Below are 23,671 nucleotides of genomic sequence, written 5' to 3'. Positions count from 1 at the left end.
TGTTCGGATTATATAGACTTGGTCGTTCAAATAGATCACAGGCTGCAGAACAGGAAGGCCGATCGTTCCAAGTTTGATGCTCGAGTATTTTCCAAACCGCCAACTCCTTCCAAAGGAGTAGACTCCGGGGAACCCATGCAAATAGGGGGTCTGAAAGGTCCTCTTACACAAAGGGAGCGGGAAAGGAGGAAACAGTTGCAATTATGCCTATATTGCGGAAACTCAGGGCACTTTCTTCGAGACTGTCCAGTGAAACCTGCCAAGAAGGCAGTAGGAGCTGCAGTTACCAAAGTTACAAACTCTGAGCAGGGAAACGACCTCGCCCGACAAGAATAGAGGTCCTCTTGCCGAGCGTGAAAACCAGTTCCGTGACCTCGCATTTCGTGATACCTATGGTCCTCATTAGCTCTGATAATCCGGATCGATTACATGCAATTGAAGCTTACGTCGACAGCGGTGCCATCGGCAATTATGTGGATCATGAAATGGTTTTGAGGATGAATCTAACTCTTTGTCCCAAGGCTGTAAAGGACGTCATTACTACGGTGGATGGTACAGAGATAGCCTCCGGGCCAGTAACGCATACCACTCAAGAGGTGACGCTAGTAAGTCAAGATGGACACCATGAGAAGATCGTGTTCGATGTGATCAAGGCCCCTCAGTTTCAGATTATTCTAGGAATACCTTGGTTAGAGAAACACAATCCTCTGATCGATTGGCGAGCAAGAACGGTCCAGTTTCCAGAATGTGTCTCTACTTGTCACCCTCCACTTGGTGTTGCACTGGCCGCAATTTCTTCAGAGACTCCCCAGTTACCTCCCGAATACCTAGAATACCAAGATGTTTTCCGGACGGATCAGGCTAACTCTCTACCTCCTCATAGGTCTTATGACTGCCAGATAGACCTGATACCTGGATCTACTCCTCCTTGTAGTAGAATTTATGCCCTCACCGAGCCTGAGAACCTTCACCTTTGACAATACCTGGATCAATACCTGGCAAATGGGTTTATTCGTCCTTCCAAGTCCCCTGCTTCTTCAGCTTTGTTCTTCGTTCCAAAAAAGGAAGGAGACCTTAGAACTTGTATCGATTATCGCTCCCTGAACCAGATCACCGTTAAGAATAGATATCCGTTACCTTTGATCCCTGAACTCCTGGACCAAGTCAGAAAAGCATGCATATATACAAAGCTGGATCTTAGAGGAGCTTACCACTTGGTACGAGTAAAAGAGGGCGATGAATGGAAGACGGCCTTCCGCACCAAGTATGGGCTATTTGAATATCAGGTCATGCCCTTCGGACTTTGCAATGCCCCGGCCGCCTTTCAATATTTTATGAACGATGTCCTCAGAGAGCTCATAGATGTATGTGTTGTTGTTTACATTGACGACATCCTCGTTTATTCTTCATCGGAATCTGAACATCGGAAACACGTGAAAATGGTCCTCGAAAGATTGCGTCAACACAAACTTTTCGCTAAGTTTGAAAAATGTGTTTTCAACGTGACTGAAGTTGAATTCTTGGGATTCATATTATCACCTGGCGGAGTGCGTATGGATTCAAAGAAGGTCGATGCAGTTCTCAAATGGCCATCACCATCCTCCGTAAAAGGTGTGCAAAGCATGTTAGGCTTCGCTAACTTTTACCGCAGGTTTATCCCCGAATTCTCTCGAATAGTCCAGCCCATCACTGCCTTGTTAAAGAAAAACAAACGTTTTGAATGGTCTACCGAGGCGGAACAAGCTTTCCAGGATTTGAAGACTAAATTTATCTCTGCACCAATCTTAAAACACCCTCGCCCCGAACTCCCCTACATCGTGGAAACTGATGCTTCAAGCCTTGCCATGGGGGCAGTTCTATCACAAAAGGACCCGGTAACCAATCAGTTGCATCCCGTGGCATTTTGGTCCCTCAAATTCTCGCCTCCTGAAATCAATTACACGATTACTGACAAGGAACTTCTGGCTATCAAGTCTGCCTTTAAGGCTTGGCGGCATTATCTGCTGGGGGCCCGACACACCGTTACTGTGATTACGGATCACCGAAACCTGCAATATTTGAAGACCGCAAAAGCCCAATCCTGTAGACAACTCCGTTGGGCATTATTCTTTGCCGAGTTTGACTTCATAATTACCTATCGACCTGGTACAAAGAACGGTAAAGCCGATGCCCTTTCTCGGATGGGAGTGGAAGAACACTTGGTCAACCCTAAACCTGTACCAATCATTCCCGAACAAAGAATTCTGGGTGTAATCGCCACAGAATCCATAGAGGAAGTTAAGGATAAAGCCAGGCAACTTGTAACTCCAGCAGACATACAGAATTGGCATCTGCAGGGAAAGGACTTTGCAGTAAAGGACAACTTATTGTATTTCCAAGAACGATTATACCTACCCAGCAGAGATTTACAGAAAAAAGTAATCTCTTGTTATCACGACTCTTTAATGGAAGGTCATCCCGGTATAGCCAAGACCTCAGAAAAGATCAAGCGCTACTTCTGGTGGCCGTCTTGGAAAAAAGATATCAGAGACTTTATAATGTCCTGTGGAGTATGCGCCCAAAACAAGAGTCAAAAGGAAAGACCAGCAGGCCTCTTACGCCCTATTGACATCCCACCTCGCCCTTGGCATACGCTTTCTATGGACTTCATCACCGATCTACCTCCATGCTCCGGATACAATACGATTCTAGTAATCGTGGACTTATTCTCCAAGATGGCGCATTTCATTCCGCTCAAAGGCTTGCCAACAGCAGCAACTCTGGCCCGAGAATTTCTCGAAAACATCGTCCGACTGCACGGTTTTCCTTCGGTTCTAATTTCGGATCGAGGTAGTCAATTTATTTCTCATTTTTGGCGAAGTTGCTGTCGGTCGGCTCAAATTGATGTGAGACTATCGACCAGTCACCACCCTCAGACCGACGGACAAACCGAGAGGACCAATCAAACTCTGGAACAGTATTTACGCTGCATGCTGCAACAAACTGAAAAAACTTGGAAAGATATCCTTTGGATAGCCGAGTATGCCTACAATAACTCTGTCCATTCGGGAACTGGGAAAACCCTGTTTTTTCTTTTGTACGGCAGTCACCCTCGAACCTCGGAGTTGGATCCCCTCCAAGATCTTGAAACACCAGCAGTAGACTACCTGCATTCTACAATCACCCAAGCCTTTAAGGAAGCTGTTTCTCACCTTCAAAGGGCTAAAGAACAATACAAGAAAGGAGCAGATCAACATCGGAAGGAAGCCCCTCACTATCAAGTAGGGGATCAAGTCTGGTTATCCACCAAATATCTATCTCTAAAAGGGCCACGCACATTCAACCCAAGATACCTTGGTCCCTATTCCATCACTACCATAGTAAACCCAGTAGCGGTCAAGTTGGACTTGCCCCCGCACATGAAGATACATCCGGTCTTCCACGTCTCTCTATTAAAACCCGTGCAACCTCAAACCCGACTAACCAAATCTCCAAAACCTATCCTAGTGGATGGAGAACTCGAGTTTGAAGTCAAAAGCATTCTGGACTCCAAGATCTCCAAATCTAAACTATTCTACCTAATTGACTGGAAAGGCTACGGCCCCCAAGAGAGATCCTGGGAACCTGCTGAATATGTCCACGCTCCTCGCCTAATCAAAAGATTTCACCGAACATTTCCTGACAAGCCAAAACCCCCGGAGAAGCCCGGTTTGGGAGGGGCCTTGAGGGGGGGTACTGTCATGATCTCTGCTTCCAAAAGGTCAGGGTTTTCCCAACTCCCTTGGAAGCAGATCCATAACCCAGGTTCCGAGTGCCAACCAGTCCCAATTGGGACCTTTTGGACCCAGTCCTGGCGCCAGTGGCACCAGGCTCATAAATATGCCCAGTCCCAGCGCTGGAAGCGCCGGGCTCATAATGCTTGGGTGGACTTACCTTCAGCAGACCATGCTGCTTACTTGGCTGCCAGTTGAGCCTCTGATCCTCTTCTGTTTGGAACTACTTTTCCTGTTGGGTGGGGCTGGAGCCACTCCCTAGATTCAGAACACTGGAACTCTTCTGGAAGGCAGGAACTCTTTTCTTACCAGGAACTCTTTTCTTACTTAGGCGTGGCTGTGGAAGGAGACACCTAAGCACTACAGGAGGCTATTTAAACCACACCCGGTGGATGAATCTTGCTTTGCGTTATTCTGCAACCTCTGCAGCAGAACGCTCATCGTGTCTTCTGCATCCGGTCCTGGGCCTAAGGAAAAAGGCTTACCATCCTGAATCCAGTCTTCAGCAACACCTATAAAGACAAGAAAGAACAGGTTAGCATTCCGGCATCTGAAAGGCAAAGGCTTACCATCCTGAATCCAGTCTTCAGCAACACCTATAAAGACAGGAAAGAACAGGTTAGCATTCCGGCATCTGAAAGGCAAAGGCTTACCTACTCTTCGTACGCTCCGGAGGCCTTTGGCGCTGCATCCCGCATCTGAAAGACAAAACAAGGTGCGTTTAAAGACATTGGGGAACTTTAATACTCACGTGCCATTACTCCTTTCCACATCTAATCCAGTGGGTATTCCGGCACCCTGCAGCCGCTCCGAACTCGTACCTGCAAAATAAAAAGACAGTTAGAGCGCATAGTGAAGCAGGCAACAAGCGCTTACTTACGTGCTTCCAGGCGCTTCTATTCATCACACGGGCTCCATCTTCAACTCACTTCAGCCCGTCATCCGCCATCGCCGGAACCCTGCAAAACAAGAGACATCATTACTAAAGACTTTAAAGACATTTGAATGACTCGAAACTTACCGCTCGTGCAGTAAACGACGGACAGCAGTCCTCTGAAGTCAAGAGGCCTGCGCTACCTATCCAGTGAAGAAACTGGTTACAGCACCCTGCCCCGAGGCAGATGGAGAGCTCGGCATTCACTTACCTAAGGTGAGAGCGTTAACCTTTGGGGGTCTACAGGAGAGGAGAAGAGGAAAGAGATAGGGACACCCCAATAACCCCAGTTCATTAACCCCATATCTTCTATCTGCAGACATCTTACTCTACACGTCAGGCATACAGTGCACAGAGGTCCAGCCCAAAGAGCCAACCGGGTGCTACACATCACCTTTGAAGATACGGTAGTCGCCCAGTCAAGACCGGCGCCTCTGCGAGAATCAGGTGAGCGTTACAGCGGCCTCAGACAGGGCACGCCAGGCTGAAATGTCGTCTCTGCGTCAAGCAATTGCTGCTCACGCAGAGGCGCACATGGATGCCCTGAGGGAGGAGTATGCTTCCCTCAAATCCACTCTGGGTGGGTGTCCTTATGATGTCCCAGAGGCAGCGGGCAGAGGAGAGGTTTGCACATCTTGAGCGTACCATCTCGGCTGAGCTACAGGCTTTCCGGGAGGTGCAGCGGTTGTCCAGCCAGGCCTTGCAGGAGGAACTCCGTGTTACACGTGCTACCTTGCAAGAGGAAGCACGTGTATCACGTGAGGTTCTGCATGCAGACCTACGTCACATCACCGCACAGAACCAGGCTCACCCGTCTGGCAGACTTGCTGCCAACGAGGGGCAAGCTGCGGCTAGGCGTGGCCAGGCTACTGTGCCACGTCCTCCTTTCCAGGATGAGCCAGACTCGGACGACCATCTATCTCCCACATAGGTCGGGCTGTGCAGGCGTTGAGCCCATGGAGGTTTTTTTTTTGGCTCAGCATCATCGCATGTGGGTGTTGAGAAGCACCCTGTACCTCCCCCCTCCTGGGTGCCTCCCCTCCCCCCCCGGGTCGTATGTGGCCATTTTTGATTTTTCTTTTAATTTAGTTAGTTAAGTTTCTGTTTGATAGTTAGTTTAATTAGGTAATGTAGGTTTTTCATAGTTAGTGTAATTAGTTAATATAGTTTAAAAATGCTTGTCTATTGTGCTTTCATGTGACACTGCGGTGCTTTGAGGCTTTTGAAGGCATCCACTGTCTGTTCCAGCTGGGCCCTTCAGGCTTGTCTTGTGTATGTGTTTGCTGCTTGGGGTCCTTGACTCACATATGCCACTCCTGCCTCCCTTATCCATGGGCTCGCAAGGATAGTTTGGTGTGACAGCCTATTACACAAGGGCTTTGGACTGTCATATCTGTGGCATGTCTGGTGCTGTGTAACTTGTGTTGACACCCCTAGTGGGGATTATTGCGGTGTTATTGACCACTGTTCAGCTTTTGCTAGATGGGGTGTTTCATGATTAATGTGTACATTCATTGCTATGCATTGTGTAGTATGTTTCTTATCTTTACTGTACACGTGCTTGTTGCAATTCATGCCGTAGATAGTGTGTTCCACACTTTGGATGTGAAAGAAGGACTGATGGTGTGATTTCTGATGTAAGTCTCTGACATGGTCCAGTAATGAGATGCCTGAAGAGACACACACAGATGACTTTAAAGCATTAATCATGTGTTTCATGCCCTTTCTACAGGGGGATGAGCCTCCAGACCACCTTTGCCAGCAGACCTGGCCCATTGGACGTCTGAATTCTGGACACGTTTGTTGGTGCCCACATGCACATGTGTGCACAAGCAGAGGCACAGGGATTGCAGACCTACATCGTAGAACTGCTTACGTGTTCCAAGGAACTCCAGGCAAGGTGAGCAGCACAGGGGGGCCACAACACAACAAAGCTTGCACCAGGCCAGTTGCACATGCAGGCTTACTAACAGCACTGAGGGTGAGCTTGGACGAATATTGGTGTTGAAGCACACAATACAGCTCAGATGTGTTGGTGGACTGATGGCTGTTGATTGTAAGGTTGTCTAGGGCACCTGCAGGGGCAGTGGCACATACCCTCCGGTACACCAAGGTCCATTGAGGCACTTTTATCAACCATGTAGCCTTCCGAGACATGGAAAGGGGCAGCTCACAGGGACATACAGCAAGGGACATACTCGGGTGCAGTGCATTTCATTTCGATGTACATTTTGAAACATGCACTGCCTACTTTGTTTTGGTCATGGTGGAACACGACTTGTTCTGAAGTCATGCCTTGCTATATGGGTCTGTCTGCTTACCCAGGGAACATTGCATGTTGTGTGAATTGTGACACATTGGTGTTCCATTTGCCACGCACCCACCGGCGGTTGACTTACTGCATTGACTGTGTATGACCAATCACAGGGGTAATGTTACATATGGGTACGAAGCATCTACACCAAATTGTCTGTTTGTAGAGTAGTTTGTTGCTATGGGGCATATTTGGTGGTGTGTTTTTGTGTTATGGGCACGGACAGATTATTAACTGTGGCTCTCTTTGCAGCATTGAAGTGCTCCTGTAACCGGACCTGAGAGTGCGCAGGCAGGAGGCCAGCACTCAAAACCAGAGATAAGTGTCTTGTTGTTTTTCTTTCAAACTGCTCTGCATAGGCTTGCTGGGGGGTGCAGTAATGCATGGATGAATGTGTAATTCAATTTGGTATGTTTGTTTTCCCCTATTCACCCGGAGTCCTATCCAATTTTAAACCCTGTACCCTCTACCCGGTGTTCCTGCTTCCCGTACCTATCCAAGGAACGTTCCCTAACCCTCTTTTCCCGCTGGGGTTGCGGATGCCTGTGTAAGCCCCAAACTTGCAGGCGCCAAAACCCTAGAGGGGGTGGTTGGTTCGTGCCACTCCTAAGCCTGGACTACAGAAGGCCATGACAATGATGTCCAAGTTTGTTCGGATTGTGTATGTGTTCATGCAGGTAGTACATTTTCGTGCATTCCCTACTTTCATGTGTCATTCCTCCTCCCCTCTCCTGCCACTCATTCCAGTTATCCAGTGTGTCAACACCTGTCCCGACTGCATATCCCTGACCCTCCTTCCCCACCAGGGTCTCAGAGGCCTGTGTGAGTTTGACCTTGCAGGCACCCGGGCCACTGTGAGGGTGGTTGTTTCGTGCCACTCCTGCGCCTGTACACGGGACCTGTGACAGTACACATCCGTTCATGGTGCATCATTCTATGTTATGTACCACACATGGTTCACATCCTGTTGTTGCATTGTTTTACTGTGCTACCTTGGTTGTTACATCATTGTGGTAGTACTTGGCCTTTGTGAGGTACTGATACGTCAAGTCATCTACTGGAGGGTGTTCTGGTTCGTTTTTCTGGCTTGGATTTTGTGATTTTGCAAATGAGGGTGGACTCTGAGGGTGCAGGCACCTTTTTACACACAAGGTGGGAGATGGTGACGAAGGGGAAGGGTGATGCTGTGGCCAGGTGAAATTGAGGGTTGAATGCTCCATGACCCAGGTGCAGTTGTTCAGTGGGTCATGGTCATTTGTGAGGGAGGGGGGGTGTTTTGTTGTTGATAGTTGCCTTGCCCTGCAGTGTGATGGGAACCCTGACATTGTAATTGTGGTATCCTATGTACATGTTGTGTTCTGCTGATCAATGCCTGTTCATGTGTTGTGTTTACCTTTCAGGTGTAAGGGGATAGTTGTGGTTTGACATGCTGGGGTGTACACATGGTGAATGTTCACATGTGATGTGAAGAGGACACTGATGGTCACTTGATTGCACATGCATATGTTGAGTGCATGTCCTTACTGACCCACACACTTGCACTATGATGCACTACATGTACAACCACCCTTGGATATCCACGTGTACACTCTGTTTGCCTTCTGGTGCCCACTGTGTCCCTGCAGCACATGTTCTGTGACCAATTATGGATCCTGTACATGCCTAATTTGCTTTTTGATGTGGTTTGTCGCTTAGATGTGATGCTCAGGGTGTGCATCAGACACAATAGCTGTTCACTGTGCTGTGCGCTGAGCAGTGTGTTGCAGGAGTTGGGCACAGCACACAGAAGCTGCAGTGTTGATTTTGCAATGCACAATGTGCATGTAGACAGGCATTCATTGTTATGTTATGTCTACAACTTTTGTAATGCATTTGGGAATAACCTATTTTGGGTGGGAGGTTGTTGGTCAGTCATTTCATCTGATTCCATGTCAGGCATCATTGTCTGATGCCACTGTACATTTTTGACATGGCTATGTGTACCTTATTGGTACTGTGTTGGTGTATGGCTATTGCTTGCCATGTGATGTTGTGGTTTGGGAGGGTTTGCGTGACATAACAGTGATGGTCATGGCCTGTTTTGCAGGTGTGTGTGATTCACACCTTGCATGTCAGGGTCATCCGCTTCTCAAAGCAACTAGCTGGGGGTAGATCTCTCTCCGCGGCAGGGGCCTCCCTCTGGAACAGCCTTCCTGCCTCCCTGGAACTTGAGGAGAACCATCTCCGGTTCCGAAAGCACCTCAAGACCTTCCTCTTTGCTTCTGCTTTCTCTCTCCCTCTCCCTTGCTAAATTCTTCACTGAAACTGCACTGGATCTGCAACTGGGCCACTCTCACCGACCTCGGTCCCTGGCCCAGCCACTCTCCACTTGCACTGCCTCCCTGGCAACCCCTGCACTGCGGGACTGTCTCTCTATCCCTACAGCCCCCCCTTCCCAGCACTTGTCTGCACTTACCTTTGCAGTTGCCACCAGCTGGCCTATTTATTTGTTTTATTCTACTTACCCTGTACTGCACTCCCCCCTCCCCTTCCCCTTGCACTTTTCCTTTCCCCCTACCCCTGCACTTGCGCAATCTAAATGACACCTGGCCTAGTAGTATCGTTGTCTGTCTTCCCTTGTTCCCCTCTCCCTGCCTCGTCGCACCTTGAAACGCTTGTGTATAGGCACGTTACAAATGCCATATCATGTCATGTCATATGTCATATGTGTGCCTTTTGGTCACACAGGATAGCTTGTGTTTAAGTAGCTAGGGATGCAGACAATGTGGCACTTCCATGGCAACTATCTCAGGGTGGTAGGGTTGTGACAGTTGACTGTCTCTTTGTCATCATCGATTGTCACCTGGTATGTGCCAGGCCTGTGTGCACTCCGCAGGGGTGGGAGTTTAGGTGAAAAATGTGGCCACAAGCTGGGTCCGGGCTTCCTCGCCACATGCCCTGTCCCCTCCCATGGGCAGCGCCTGTGCCTGTGGTTGGGGATGTGGGGGCACCACCATGTCCACCGGTACGCCCTGCCGTGTTGCAACATTGTGCAGGACACATGCTGCCACAATGATCCTGCACACTACTGGGGGTGCATAGAGTAGCTGCCCGCCAGAGCGGTCAAGGGAGCGGAAACGTGACTTGAGCACTCCGAATGTGCGCTCCACTATGGCCCTGGTTGCAATATGGGTGGCGTTGTATCTTACCTGGGGTGGTGTGGTGGGGTTCCGGATTGGCGTCATCATGTGGTTGCTCAGAGGGTAGGCACTGTCCCCTGGGGAGGTGTAAATGGTTGTGATTATTGGGGTTTGTGTATTTGTGTGTGTGTGTGTGTGACATGCATGCATGTGCAAGGGCATTTGTACTCACCTAGGAGCCAGGTGTCGCCATGCTGCCCAGCTTCCAGGGCCCGGCTCAGGGCGGACATTCTGTATATGAAACTGTCATGGGTGGAGCCAGGGTAGTTTGCATAGACAGAGGTGATGATTCCCTTTGCATCGCATACCACCTGTACATTGATGGAATGCCAGTGCTTGCGGTTTCGGTAGATGTGCTCAGTGGCCCTAGGTGGACGTAGGGCCACATGGGTGCAATCTATGGCACCGAGCACTTTGGGGAAGTGTGCCACCCTGTAAAAATCCAGAACAACGGCCTGCCTTTCTGCGGGTGTTCTAGGCATGTATATGTGCCTGCGGACTGAGGGGCGCGCTGTCATGATTGCCAGTACCTGGTGTAGGCAGCGCGACTGCGTGGCCTGTGAGACCCCCCCCACTATGGCAGTAGTCCGCTGAAATGACCCAGTGGCCAAGAAATGCAGGACATTGAGCACCTTCTCCAAGGGGCTCAATGCTTGGGAGCAAAGGGTGGGGGATGTAAGGTCATCTTCCCACTCCCTGACCAGGTCTAGGATGATATGGGGTGGAAACCTATACCTGCCGTAGACCTGGTCGTCAGGCATCCCAAAAAGGCTTGTCCGTGGTGCGAAAATGCGTGCCCTGGCTATTCTCCTCCTCCTGCGGTGTCCCACAATCAGTGCTGCGACAAATGGGGCATTCATCGTAGCTGTATATACGTGTTTGTTGCTTGCGTGCACTTTTATACTGTGCGCGGGGACGCTTCCGCCTGCCTTCGTGTGGCGGACGCGTTGACGCCTGTGTGCGTCTTTTGCCGTGCGCAGATTTCCCGTATTCAAATCCATGAATACGGGTTGTTCGTGTGCGTGTGGGCATTCCGTGTAGTTCCCTGCAGTACTTCCCCAGTTACGCCTTCTTTTTCACGTGTTATTCCCCATTCCGCGCGTTACGCCCACTGTTCCGCCCACTTTAGTTGTGTGCAGCGCGCTATGTGCGCTTTTGCCGTGCGCGTAGCGCACGCCGTGTGTGTCAGCGTGCGCCATGGCAGGATTTGGCGCACGGACAGCGGGAAACACGTGCAGCGTCTTCCTTGAATGGCACGCGTGCGCGTGCGCTGGGTTTCTCACGCTTGCGCCACCTTGCGCCTGCTTGCGCTGGGATTTTCGGCGCACGTTCGCTCCATGAATCGACCCCTAAATGTCCACTGTTATCCCCTTATCTGCCTCTGGTTTTGGGAGATATTGGGGCTTTCATGTTAGAGGTTTCAGTGGATTAGCATGAATTCGAAGAGGTTATGCATATCTATTTACCCCCACTTCATTTGCATGTTGAGACCATCATTTGTTTACGTACCTTGGATAATAATGGAAATAAGAGTGTGGTTATTTGGTCTGTAACCTTTCTAAAACATTGTTTCTATTTTCACCAGGAATATCCACAAACACGCCTACTGTGGTACATAAATGGTGTATCTTAGCTTACATAGTAGGTCATGCCCTAATACATACATTGGTGAAAAGGGGAGGGAAGGGAAAGCATTTTCATCGGAAATGAAACCTATGGTCACTGTCAAGTGGGTCATAAAATGGTCAGCACAGGATTATTAGAAATACCAACAGCGTTGTAGAGGAAAGTGGCACAGAAGGATTGCCTCTGTATCTATTAGACAAAAGACAACCTTAATCACAATTTCACAATTTACAAAATTATCTTCTTGATTTATGGGTGTCAGTGTTTGAATGATGCTATTGCTTTTCCCCTGATTGTCCTAACATTCAGGCTTTACTGTGCATTAACATTTGAGAAGTGGGGGACAGAAGGATTCACAGCAGTATGGATGAAGCTGTGGTCTTCTTGTCACAAGCCCATTCAGAAACATTCTGTGCACCTTGAGGATGGGGGCACCATCACTCCGTTCTCTACCTTTGCCTTGGTAGAGGACCTGGTAGAGGTCAAAAGACCTCTACCAGGTTCTCAGACATTCACCTGCAACCCAACATTTACCTTTGTGTTCAAACTCACTACCCTATGCCGCCCCTGCAAGCTCTGCAATTGAAGCGCCATCAATTTATATTCAGGTATTTAATTCCTTTGTTCTTGACAAGTAACTGAGTAATTCACCATTGCCTCTATATCAGTTCCATGAATAGTTTTGTCTTCTTTCATCTGCTGCTGAGGTTTATGCATCAATCCCTGCACTTCTGCTGTAGTCACGGATTCTTGAGCCATCAACACTGGTTTATTAATTCCTGAGGGCTGTGTAAACATAAACTTCAAACGAGCAATAGTCTGTTGGACACTCATTTTTATTTTCTTTACAATTATTTATTTTCACTCCGTCTTCTTTCCTTGGGTGCACCGCAGGAATCTTTAGCAAAACAATCTTTCTTGCTTTTGGTAATTCTTCCCCTATTCCTGAGTCCAGGGTGGGCCAACTACTCTCTTGAGTTAAACGCTGGTCCACCTCATCAGCTGATTCCTGTCTGCCTAGGAGGGATTATAGTTTTACACTATGTTTTTCAGCTCTTCAGTAAAATGTATGGCTCCTCCCTGATATTTGTACAATCTTTAGACACATTTCTCAGCTCTTCAGGAGGTCAAGGGGCGTGTACTGATACCAAATTACCAGCACTGTCAGGGGCAACCTCTGGTAGCTGCTGCAGTGAAGCCTATAAATGCATTACAGTCTTATTGCACACAGTGTCTGTGCGGACATAGTGCGTTCAGTTATGGATGCAACAGCACCTGCTTCTTCACTTGTGACATGCTCTGGCAGGGTCTGCTGCTGTGTCGGCGAGCCCTACTCAGCAGAGGCCTATAGCTTCTGGCGTGAGAATGGTTGCGTCCTCACAGCATGTTGCTGATGCTGCAGAAGCTTATGCAGTGTTTCATTTACTATTTGAAGCCCATAACAATTCTATGATGTCTATTCCTTCCTCTTCCTTTTCCTTCTCCCCTATCTCCAATGGCATTGCGGATACAAGGAAGTGATGGGTGACTGGTTCCCATTCCCTTTCCCTGTTAATTTTTTTTATCTTTGCACTTCACTTCTCAGGCTTTCATTTGTGTTTTAAGGATCCCTCATTGTTGATCCCTCAACCTGTTTATTTATTTATTGATTTTATAAAGCACACTAAACCCGTAGGCATCAAGTTGCTGTTACAGAGCAAGTTACAGGAGTGGACGGACAAGAGTTGAGCATGTAGGATGAGGCTCTGAGGGTTGAACCAAGGAGGTAGAATCCATCCTAGGCTAGGAGAGCAATGTTCTAGTTGAAGAGCCAGGTTTTGAGTTACTTGCGGAATATCCAGTATGAGTATTCAGCTCTCAGGGTATGTGGGAGGGCGGTCCCGGGATTTGCTGCCATGACCGGGAAGCTTGAGCACCTGCTCCCGCCGTCTGAACCTGGGCAGGATGAGTCGGTTGGCGTAAACAGGTCTGGTCGGTCTCATTGACTGTACTTTGGAAATGTTCTGGGGGAGGTAGTGGGGCAGTGTTAGAGAGGCACCTGTGGGCGATTGACAACGTTTTGAAGGTGAACCGTTCTTGTACAGGCGGCCAGGGAGACTTTCTTCTTGCCGCAGAGATATGTTCATGGAGCGCATTGTTTTGGATGATTTGCAGCTTATGGATATTGCATTCTGAGGTGCCAGCGAATAGGGCATTGCAATAATCTAGTCTGGAGCCATTGATGGCTCGTGCAATGGTGAGGCAGCTGTCGGCTGACAGGAAGGGTTTGTAGGTGTTGATGAGTTTAATGGTGTGGGCAGCTAAGGGTGAGATGACATTAATTTGGTGTGTGAGTGAGAGGGAAGCGTCTAGGTAGACTCCTAAAGTCTTCACTGGAATCTTGAGTCTGTCAATTGTGAAGGAGGTGTATTGATGGATGAGGGTTTGGAGCACCTTCGGGGAGCCCACAAGGAGGATTTCAGTTGGAGGTGACTTGCTTACGTTGGATTTTACAGTGAAGCATAGCATATTAAACAAGGAGGGCATCTTGAATCTTGGTGCACCAAGTCTCGTCTTACACAAAGTCGGGAGAGGGAGCAGTAGGGGATTCAAGTTCCCTGAGTATATGAAGATATCACGTGTTGGATTCGGCATTGGCAATTCTCATATTGTAAATGGCAGTTTTGGCCTTTAGGTCGCTTCAACAAACCTATCGAAAAACATTTCCTTTTGTTTCAGAGTACATTTTCCACTTTTAAGTTTCAGCGCTTTTCATAAAGGTACTTTTCACCGGGAATTGCTTGTGTTTATCCTCCTCTTCCATGGAGATCAATTACTATAAGCATTTACGTGCCGATAATATAATAATATAATATAATAACATAATATTTGCCGGTGTACTTCTTTCAGAAGAATTACATTCTTTTGACTGTCCCTTTCCCTCTGTGTTCCCCACCCTTATTAATCAGTTATGTTATTAAAAATCGTTCCCAGGTATGTCCCCATTTCTTCACTATTCTGCCCTATTTATCATTCCCCTGTACTCAGTCTGCCCTGCTGCCATAAATATTGATTAAAGATTGATTAAAATAACTCTTGTGCATCCCAAGAACAGACACGACCTCACAGCGGCTTCCCCTCCCTCGAAAGCCTTTGTAGACGGTCAATTAGGCATCTTACCTATCTACGCACAGGTGCTTATTGGGGAGCAATCTGCTTCTCCTGTTACTGTCTCGGCTGGGCATGACGAATCTGAGTCAGGGCACCAACTGTGGAATCTCACCAAATACTCTGGGCTGAAGAGCAGTCGTGCTGACGTCTTGAAAGGATGTGGCAGTTAAGCTATGTTGTGGAAACTCGTAATGTATACAAACAAGCTGTACTATGTTACCATAAGATGATTTTGGTGGAAAGATCAAAATATTAGGCAAATCGGATAACAGAAGCATCTTGCACCTCTAGGGAACTGTTTATAGTGTCAAAAGAACTGTCAGTCTGTCCATCTAAATGGAAATACAAACTGCCAGATGTGCAACTGCACTGTAATGCAATTAGTGCATTTTTCTGTGACAACATTCGAGATATGCCATTACAAGCAGTCAAGCTGCAATGGAGGCAGAGCGGCTCCAGGAGCTGCCCGCAGGGGAACCTATCATTCCTACTTTGGTGAATATTTTCTGTCTAGAGCATATAGATGACGAAGTTATACTAAAGGCCCTGCATCGCCTCACATCGGCCTCACCCTTTGACGCTGCACCACTTTGTATCTTGAAAGCCCTTACAGCGGTCCTACAGCACTGTTTTACTGTAGGTGAAGTTTCTGCTGCTCTGAAGCATGCAGTGGTTACCCCCGTTTTAAAAATATACAATCTGGTCCCCCGGGTGGTGGCCAATAATAGGCCATCTCCCTTCTTCCGGCCATTACAAAACTGATGGAAGCCATGATTACTCCACAGTTTTTGTAATTCTTGGAAACAAAACAGTGCCTGCATCCATTTTTTTTTTCAGAAACATTTTATTAAGTTTCCAATAAACAACAACATTTTCATAAAAAGTACACGTCTCATACTAAGCAGTAATAATCAAAATTACAGTACATTGTAAATATCATATTTTGCGCATTCTAGCAGAATAACTATATCCAATGAATTCAAGGAACATACAACAAATACACATATACAAGTATAAAAGACAACACAAACAGGAAGAGGAAAAAAGGGAAAAAGAGAAAGAAGAAAGAAAGAGAAAAAAGAAAATAAAATAAAAGGGGGGGGCCCTCACCAACATTTTCGTAAAAGGCGGGGACCCTCCCTCACCAACATTTTCTTAAAAGGCACAGTCATATCTGTTATATTTACAATTCCATCACCACCTCAATCATAAAGAGCCAGAAAAGGACCCCATAACATCATGTAATCCTCTTCTTTATCTGTATTTTTCAAAGAAATCTTATCATACTGTGATAAAACCTGCAACTCCGACAACCACTCTTCAATACTAGGCTTTTTCCTCGTTTTCCAAATCCTGAGGATAAGCTTAATAGCTACCATAATCAATCCAGCAAGAATGTTTTCTAGTGCGCACACACCTTTCTTTATGTGAGAGTAAAATTATGTTAACAACGGATCTTTGCAAGTGTATATCAAAGATCAAATCAATCCTATCAATAACCTCTCTCCAAAACAATTGTACTCTTGGGCATTCCCACAGTAAATGTAAAAGAGTACCTCTATTATTGTTACAACACCAACATAATTCACTTGATCGTAACCCCAATTTAAACATCTTAACTGTTGTCCAATACAGCCTTCCAATGACTTTCTGTCGAATCAAACGTAAACCCATATCTACTCCTAAGTAAAAATGCACCCTCAAAATACCTCTCCAATCTAAGTCAGAAAGTACCCTATTAACATCATGTGACCCTATTTCCTTCAATCTAGTCCATGCTAATTGATGTTTTTTTTTCTACTGGCATGAATTGCATGTAGGTCCGTACATTGTATCCTCGTCCATCTAACAATTTGCTAATCTCCTGTTTCCTCCCAACTGAGCCACCAGTCATATCCAACCTTTGATTAATCATGGAAGCTAAAGCCAAATACCTATTCATCTCTCTCCGTCCCAAGTTATATTTATGCTGCAATACCTCAAAGCACAACACTCTATCACCATCCATCACATCCGCTAGTCTCAGAATTCCCCTATTAATCCAACTCAACCATCTCAGACATTTATTATCAATCTGTAATGCTTCATTATGCCATATTGAAGCATCATGACTAAAGCCATAACCTTGTTCATTTTCATTAAACCACATCCCTATCACCTGTCTGGTTGCCACCACCGGGATCAGTTTCAACCTTGCACGTGGTAGTTTACCCATACTATAGATGTTACTTAAGTCATATGGAGCGCAAATTTCTCTTTCAATACGCAACCAAATCGGTTCTTTAGTGTCCCTATCTCTAAAGTAATACAAACTCTTTTTAAGCAAAAAGGCCCTGTAATATTTCATCAAATCTGGATACCCAAAACCACCTTCCTCAACACTTTGTAGTAATATGTACTTTGGTACTCGAGGTTTTTTACCAAGCCCCCATAAAAAGGATTGAAAGACTTTATCAACTTTTATTAATTGTTTTTTAAATAATAATAAAGGGATGGACTGAATTACATATAAGAGCTTAGGCAAAAGAACCATTTTAATCGCATTAATTTTCACCCACAAATTCAATGTCAATCTCTCCCATCTCCTGATCAGTAATGATATCTTTAAGGTTACTTGGTCCAAATTATATTGCAAAATTTTATTCAAATCACCAATAATATGTATTCCCAAATAAGTGACGCCTTCTGGTGATCACTTACAGTTCCATGAGCGCAAAATACTATTATCACACATCCTAGACAAAGGGAACATTTCAGTTTTATCCCAATTTACTTTATGCCCCGATATCTCTCCTACTTCATTAAACATTTTTTTTATCACATCCCCACATGTTTCAGGATTCCGCAATTAAAGCAACATAGCATCAGCATATGATAACATTTTTACTTCAACCTTCCCAACCATAATACCTTTTATCAGTTCACATTGTCTAATGTAAGCAGCTAGAGGTTCTAAAGCCAAATTAAACAAAAATGGTGACAATGGGCAACCTTGTCGTGTGCCCTTTGACAATGGAAACGAGTCAAAAATCACTCCATTAACCAACACGTGAGCCCTAACATCACGATGGATACATTCAACCATTTTCAGAAATGTTGGTCCAAATCCCATTTTTACTAACGTGTGCTCCATTCATTTCCAATTAACCCTATCAAAGACTTTTTCAGCATCAAAAAATCCAATAACATTATTCCAGTCTTTACAATAGTGTTTTCCAATCACATTTAGCCAGTTCTTATATTATCATATCCAAATCTCCCCGGTATGAATCCCACCTGAGATTCAGCAATCAGGTCCTCTATACAAGACATTAATCTATTAGCCCATATTTTAGTAAAAATGTTCAGATCAACATTCAGTAAAGAAATAGGCCTATAATTCCCACATTTCTTATGATCTTTATTAGGTTTTGGGATCACGATAATCAGTGCCTCTTTCATCGAATCACACATTACACATGATGCAATAAACTCATTGTAGAGCTCACACAAGATTGGCGCCAATTGAGTATCATACATTTTATAAAACTCTGAAATCACACCATCTGGTCCCGGTGATTTCCCATCTTTCAATTGAGATATGGCAGTAGATATCTCAGCAACCTCAATCCTAGAGTCTAGTAAGGTTTGCTTATCAATAGTCAATTTAGAAAGAGAAATCTTATCAAAGAAAGATCCCAACCTATCTGCAGTAGGATTCAACTCTTCCTTATACAGTTGCTCATAAAAACTCCGGATGTATGTGCAGATTTCTCCATTCTTGTGCAAAGTTTTACCGTCTTCAGTTTGAATAGAAGAAACACATGTATCAGTCACTAACCCTCTAAGCTTGTTAGCCAACAATTTGCCATTCCTATCACCAAATTCCCAAAACCGTTGTTTCGAATAAAACATGCCACTACCATCCAAATTCTGCACATGATTCTTCAATTCCGCCTCCAGTTTTTTCAACCTCAGCTTATTTTGGTCTAAATCATCACTTGCACAAACCTTCTGCAATTTTTTAACTTCCATTTCTAGTCTTCTAATCTCTACCTGATTTTTCTTCTTTACATGGGCAGTTTTACTTATCAGTTCCCCTCTTAATACTGCCTTAAAATAATCCCAGACAGTCTTAATTCCTGTTGAATCTCTATTTTCCTCAAAATAATGTGTAATAAGTTCATCCAAACCCATTGTAATCGAATCATCCTTAAGTACGCTAGCTTGCATCCATTTCAATCTGGTTTTAATCCTACAATGGGTACAGAATCAGTCATGATCTCTCTGCTGGATGATTTAGCTTTGCTCCAGGGCCGCAGAGTGCTAATTCTCCTGCACCTCTCCACAGCATTCGATACTGTGGCTCATGACATCCTACTGACCCGTATGGAGCAAGCTGGCATTGCTGGGCCCCTTCTGGCATGGTTAGAGCCATTTGTTGAAGGGCGTTCCCAGACTATTTCTTTTCAAGCCTGCCACTCTTCTACTTCTGGTTTGACTTGTGGGGTTCCACAAGAGTCAGTCTTTTTCTCCGCTTCTTTTTAATGTATATGTGCGGTTATTGGCTGATCTAATTGCTGAGTCAGGAGTACTTTTTTATACCTATGTTGATGACACACAGTGTTTCGGCTGGATTCCCCCCAAACGGAACCCCCTGGCAAACTCTCTGCAGCATTCGATACTGTGGCTCATGACATCCTACTGACCCGTATGGAGCAAGCTGGCAGTGCTGGGCCCCTTCTGGCATGGTTAGAGCCATTTCTTGAAGGGCGTTCCCAGACTATTTCTTTTCAAGCCTGCCACTCTTCTACTTCTGGTTTGACTTGTGGGGTTCCACAAGAGTCAGCCTTGTCTCCGCTTCTTTTTAATGTATACGTGCGTTATTGGCTGATCTAATTGCTGAGTCAGGAGTCCTTTTTTATACCTATGTCGATGACACACAGTGTTTCGGGTGGTCTCCCCCCAAACGGAACCCCCTGGAAAACTCTGTGACTGCTTGGATAAAACAGGTAACTGGATATTGGTGAATTGGATAAAGCTGAGTGAAAATAAAACAGAGGTTCTGGAGTTCGGGCCCCAAATGGTGGACAACCTCTGGAATTCTCAATATTGGCCTGACTCACTGGGCCTGCACCCTGTTGCCTGAGCATCTGTGAAAAGCCTTGGGGTGAAGATTCTGCCCAATGGCTCGTGGGAGGTGTAGATTGCAGCAATTTGTAGGTCAGGGTTTGGAAAATTGTTTGTATGCAAGGTGTTACTGTTCCACCATCCAAATCCGTTTTCCCGTTCCCGTCTTATTTTCCCTATCTAAACCAGAAACACAGACAGAGAGGCAGAGTACATTCAAATTCAGACTGTACACAGATACTTATATCTAGGACCGGCAGGGTTTTACTACTGATCCAGCCTATCTAAGTTACCACTCCCAATATTTTGATATGTCTTTCATGGTATAAGAAGTAGACAATCTCCAACACCACAGCACTAATAGAGGCAAAAATAAATATTAGAATATCACACCCAGCCCAGAATTTCCAACCAATGTTTGCATATTCAGTAAATAGTCGCCTTTTTTGCTCACCCATTTTAATAAAACTCTCGACTCCCAAGAGCGGCAACGCATGCAAAGTACTCACTAACCTGCTTCATCTCCTCTTGATAAAACCCATGGAGTTTTTAATAAGGACTCTTACATTTCTCTGTGTGCACGTTGCAGTCTTCGAGAAGAGGCAGACTTCAGTCCGGTGTCATACCATGTTGAGCGACAGGTCCAAAACAGAATTGTCTTATTTTTCAGGCAGTAGATTGAGCAAAAGGGTTTATCACAGTTAGTTTTACGAGACAAATGGACATGATCCTAGCATTAACCAATTCCTAATCCACCCCACCCTCCAGGTCTACTCCTTAAATCCAGTACAAGCGCTCGACCCATCAACATCGAATGGCACTTATCGGGCCTTCCAGCACACTATTCCCACCTTCTGTAGAAAAATGGAAGTATTTGTCTCGAGGTCGTAGTCCACCCTTTATGTCCATGTTCATAAGGTGTCACATGATGAATCTCTTCCGGGTGAATCATGGTGGCGCTTACGTACACCCGGTCACTTCTTCTTTAGGCGAAGTGCATAGGGCCTACACCTACATGACAGTTTTCGGCACAAATAAACAGTCTATTGTTAGAGCTTTTTCAAAACAGCATGATCCATTGGCAAAAAACTTGTGGCCTTGCCCCAGTCACCCGAGGCAGGCTAAACGTTCACAGTCAGTGGATAAGGCGCACATGCACAGTCCAGATGCTAACAGCCGGCAATGCTTGGAGCCAATAGAGACAGGGGTACTCTAACCAATGTCTGCTAAGAGTTAAGGACACATAATAAACACTAGGGATATAGGGATGAAGTCATGATGGGGCAGCAAAATATCTTTTTCCTTTCATTGTTTTCTTTTTTCAAGGAACTCCCTTCTAGACCGACTCCCTGCATCTCATAATTTACACTATTCATATAATCAGCACATTACTTAATTTATTTATTTAGCTTTCTACTCAACCGGGGGCATGCACTCTGCTACAAATGCTCTCCTCCTAAAATTGAAACGTTGCCAGTGTCCCTTCTCTGTTTTTGATATTTGTATTTCTTCCAACCAATAATGTGTGCACTTATAGCCGTCCTAATGCTCTCATTGACCTGCATGAAATCGCAGCTGGTAAATAAGATTTGATTCTGGTTAAAGCATCAACTTAGATTTCAAAACCCAAGGGCTGATGCTGCAATAAGGTAACTCTAGGCAGCTGCAAGGGATGTCACCAGGAGAGCGGCGCCAAGAGTATCATTTTGTTGTTGACAACATCATATCTGGCCCATTGTAAAAAGGAGTTGTGGATAGAATAACATTTCAAAAGGGGCAGCATATATCTTTGCACCAGTGCAGTGAAAGCACTGTGGTTCCATTATTTTTTGTACACCCAATGACCTTGGGAACTCACGCAATAAAAGTGATCTGGGGCGTGGCTTTGCACACTGCAGAATGGCCGCCGAATTCAGAGCTCTCGCTCCGATATACATAAATACAATCCAGAGGGGCTTAGAGACTTTTTTCTGTTGCCAAACCTTCGCCTACCTCTTTCTCCTGCCTTTGAGGCCCCTCAGGACCTGTGCGGTGCTCTGGAGGCCTCGACACCATGACCTTGTGTGAAGGAAGAGCCATGCTTCCTGTCAAAAGCTTGGATTGCGTCGGGCTCTGTATATAACTAAGTTACAACGCCTCCTTTATAACACGGGTTGCCGCTTCAAACGCCTTGGACTTAGAGGGAACAATCTTTTATTAAGACACAATCTTTTTCTTGCAATTTTCCTCACATATCCAAGAAATGGTTCATCGATAGGAAATAATAAACTCTCATTTCTTAAGGCTGCAACATGCACTATAAACCTGTCTTTTGAGGCTCTGTTAACTATATTGTGTGCTGCTGCTTTCCTCTGCTTCACATGAAGTGAATTTATACAAACTGCCGTCTTGATAACAAACAGGGATTTCCACCTTGCAACTACCTTTTAAACAAATACTAGTGTTACATCAACCATTCTGTTTGTTAATAGACGCAACATTGGTTTTCTTGTGGATGGGTGTTTATAAAAAGATTCGTCTACCACCCTTCTTACTATGGAAGTCAAAGTTGGACAAAGTTGGACTAAAGTAACTTTAATTCATAACCGGTTGAAATATCCTGTTTTGAGCTTACTACCTCAGTATCATTTCAGAAGAAAGCTTTCTGACATTCCTGCTCTATTATTAAGACATTCGCGTGGCTTCAATCCATCTCTCAAAATGGCCTCACAAAAAACCCAAGCAAAGATCCCTGCTTCCAAAGAATCACCAGTAGCTACACTTAAAAGGCCTGAGAGTGATTCTCCTCCTCCTAACCAAACTATATTGGTATCAAACATGGAGACAATTCTAATGGAAATTCAAGCACTCAAACCTTTTATGGAAACTACCAATTCCAAACTCCAACAACTGAATGAAAGATGAAGAAATTTTGAAAACAGAATAGACGAAGTGGAAAACATTATAGGCTCAGCGGAAGATATGATCACAAAGGTAGCTCATGTTGGGATGGAAATTAGCCTATCCCACCCCCTAAGCGCTTCCAAATAAGGCGAACCCCATATGAGGGGGCAACAGCACGCATCCCTGGGTCTCATAGAAAGGCCCTACAGCACATAGAAGTTGGTGAATAGCACTAGCCATGTCCCTGCCCTGTGACTCCATTTTGTATTAGGCCAAGAACAGACAAGCTGCTGGCCTGCGATGCTTACGTCCTGAGTTCTCACAGAGGTGCCAAGCTCAATATCAGCACAACAAGCCAGCTCCGCACGAGCCCTGTTCTCACGGAAGTCCATTTCCCTCTTGTCCTTCCAATGTTGCGAATATTTAGTATCCCCTCTAGGACTGTGCCCTGCAATGAGCGTAAGACAGTACAAGGCTCTACGCTGCATCCATTCATCTCCACTAAACTGCCATCACGCATCTGACCCTCACCCAGCCAGGCCGGAGCAGGCCACACTCCAGCAACCCGACCCCCTACCTTTTCATGTTGTGATAAGCTTCCGACTCCCAGGTCCTAACCTCCCTAAGGTGCCCACCACAGATCTAAAGCCTTCACGGCTGTATATCTCTCTAACCGCAAAACAAGTCTCCTGTAACATGAGGTACTGGGAAGGGTAAATCACAG

This window comes from Ambystoma mexicanum, chromosome 8 (genome assembly GCF_040938575.1).
Source record: "Ambystoma mexicanum isolate Mex_15411 chromosome 8, UKY_AmexF1_1, whole genome shotgun sequence".
In the NCBI taxonomy this organism is placed as follows: Eukaryota; Metazoa; Chordata; class Amphibia; order Caudata; family Ambystomatidae; genus Ambystoma; species Ambystoma mexicanum.
Note: the sequence above shows the minus strand (reverse complement) of the source record.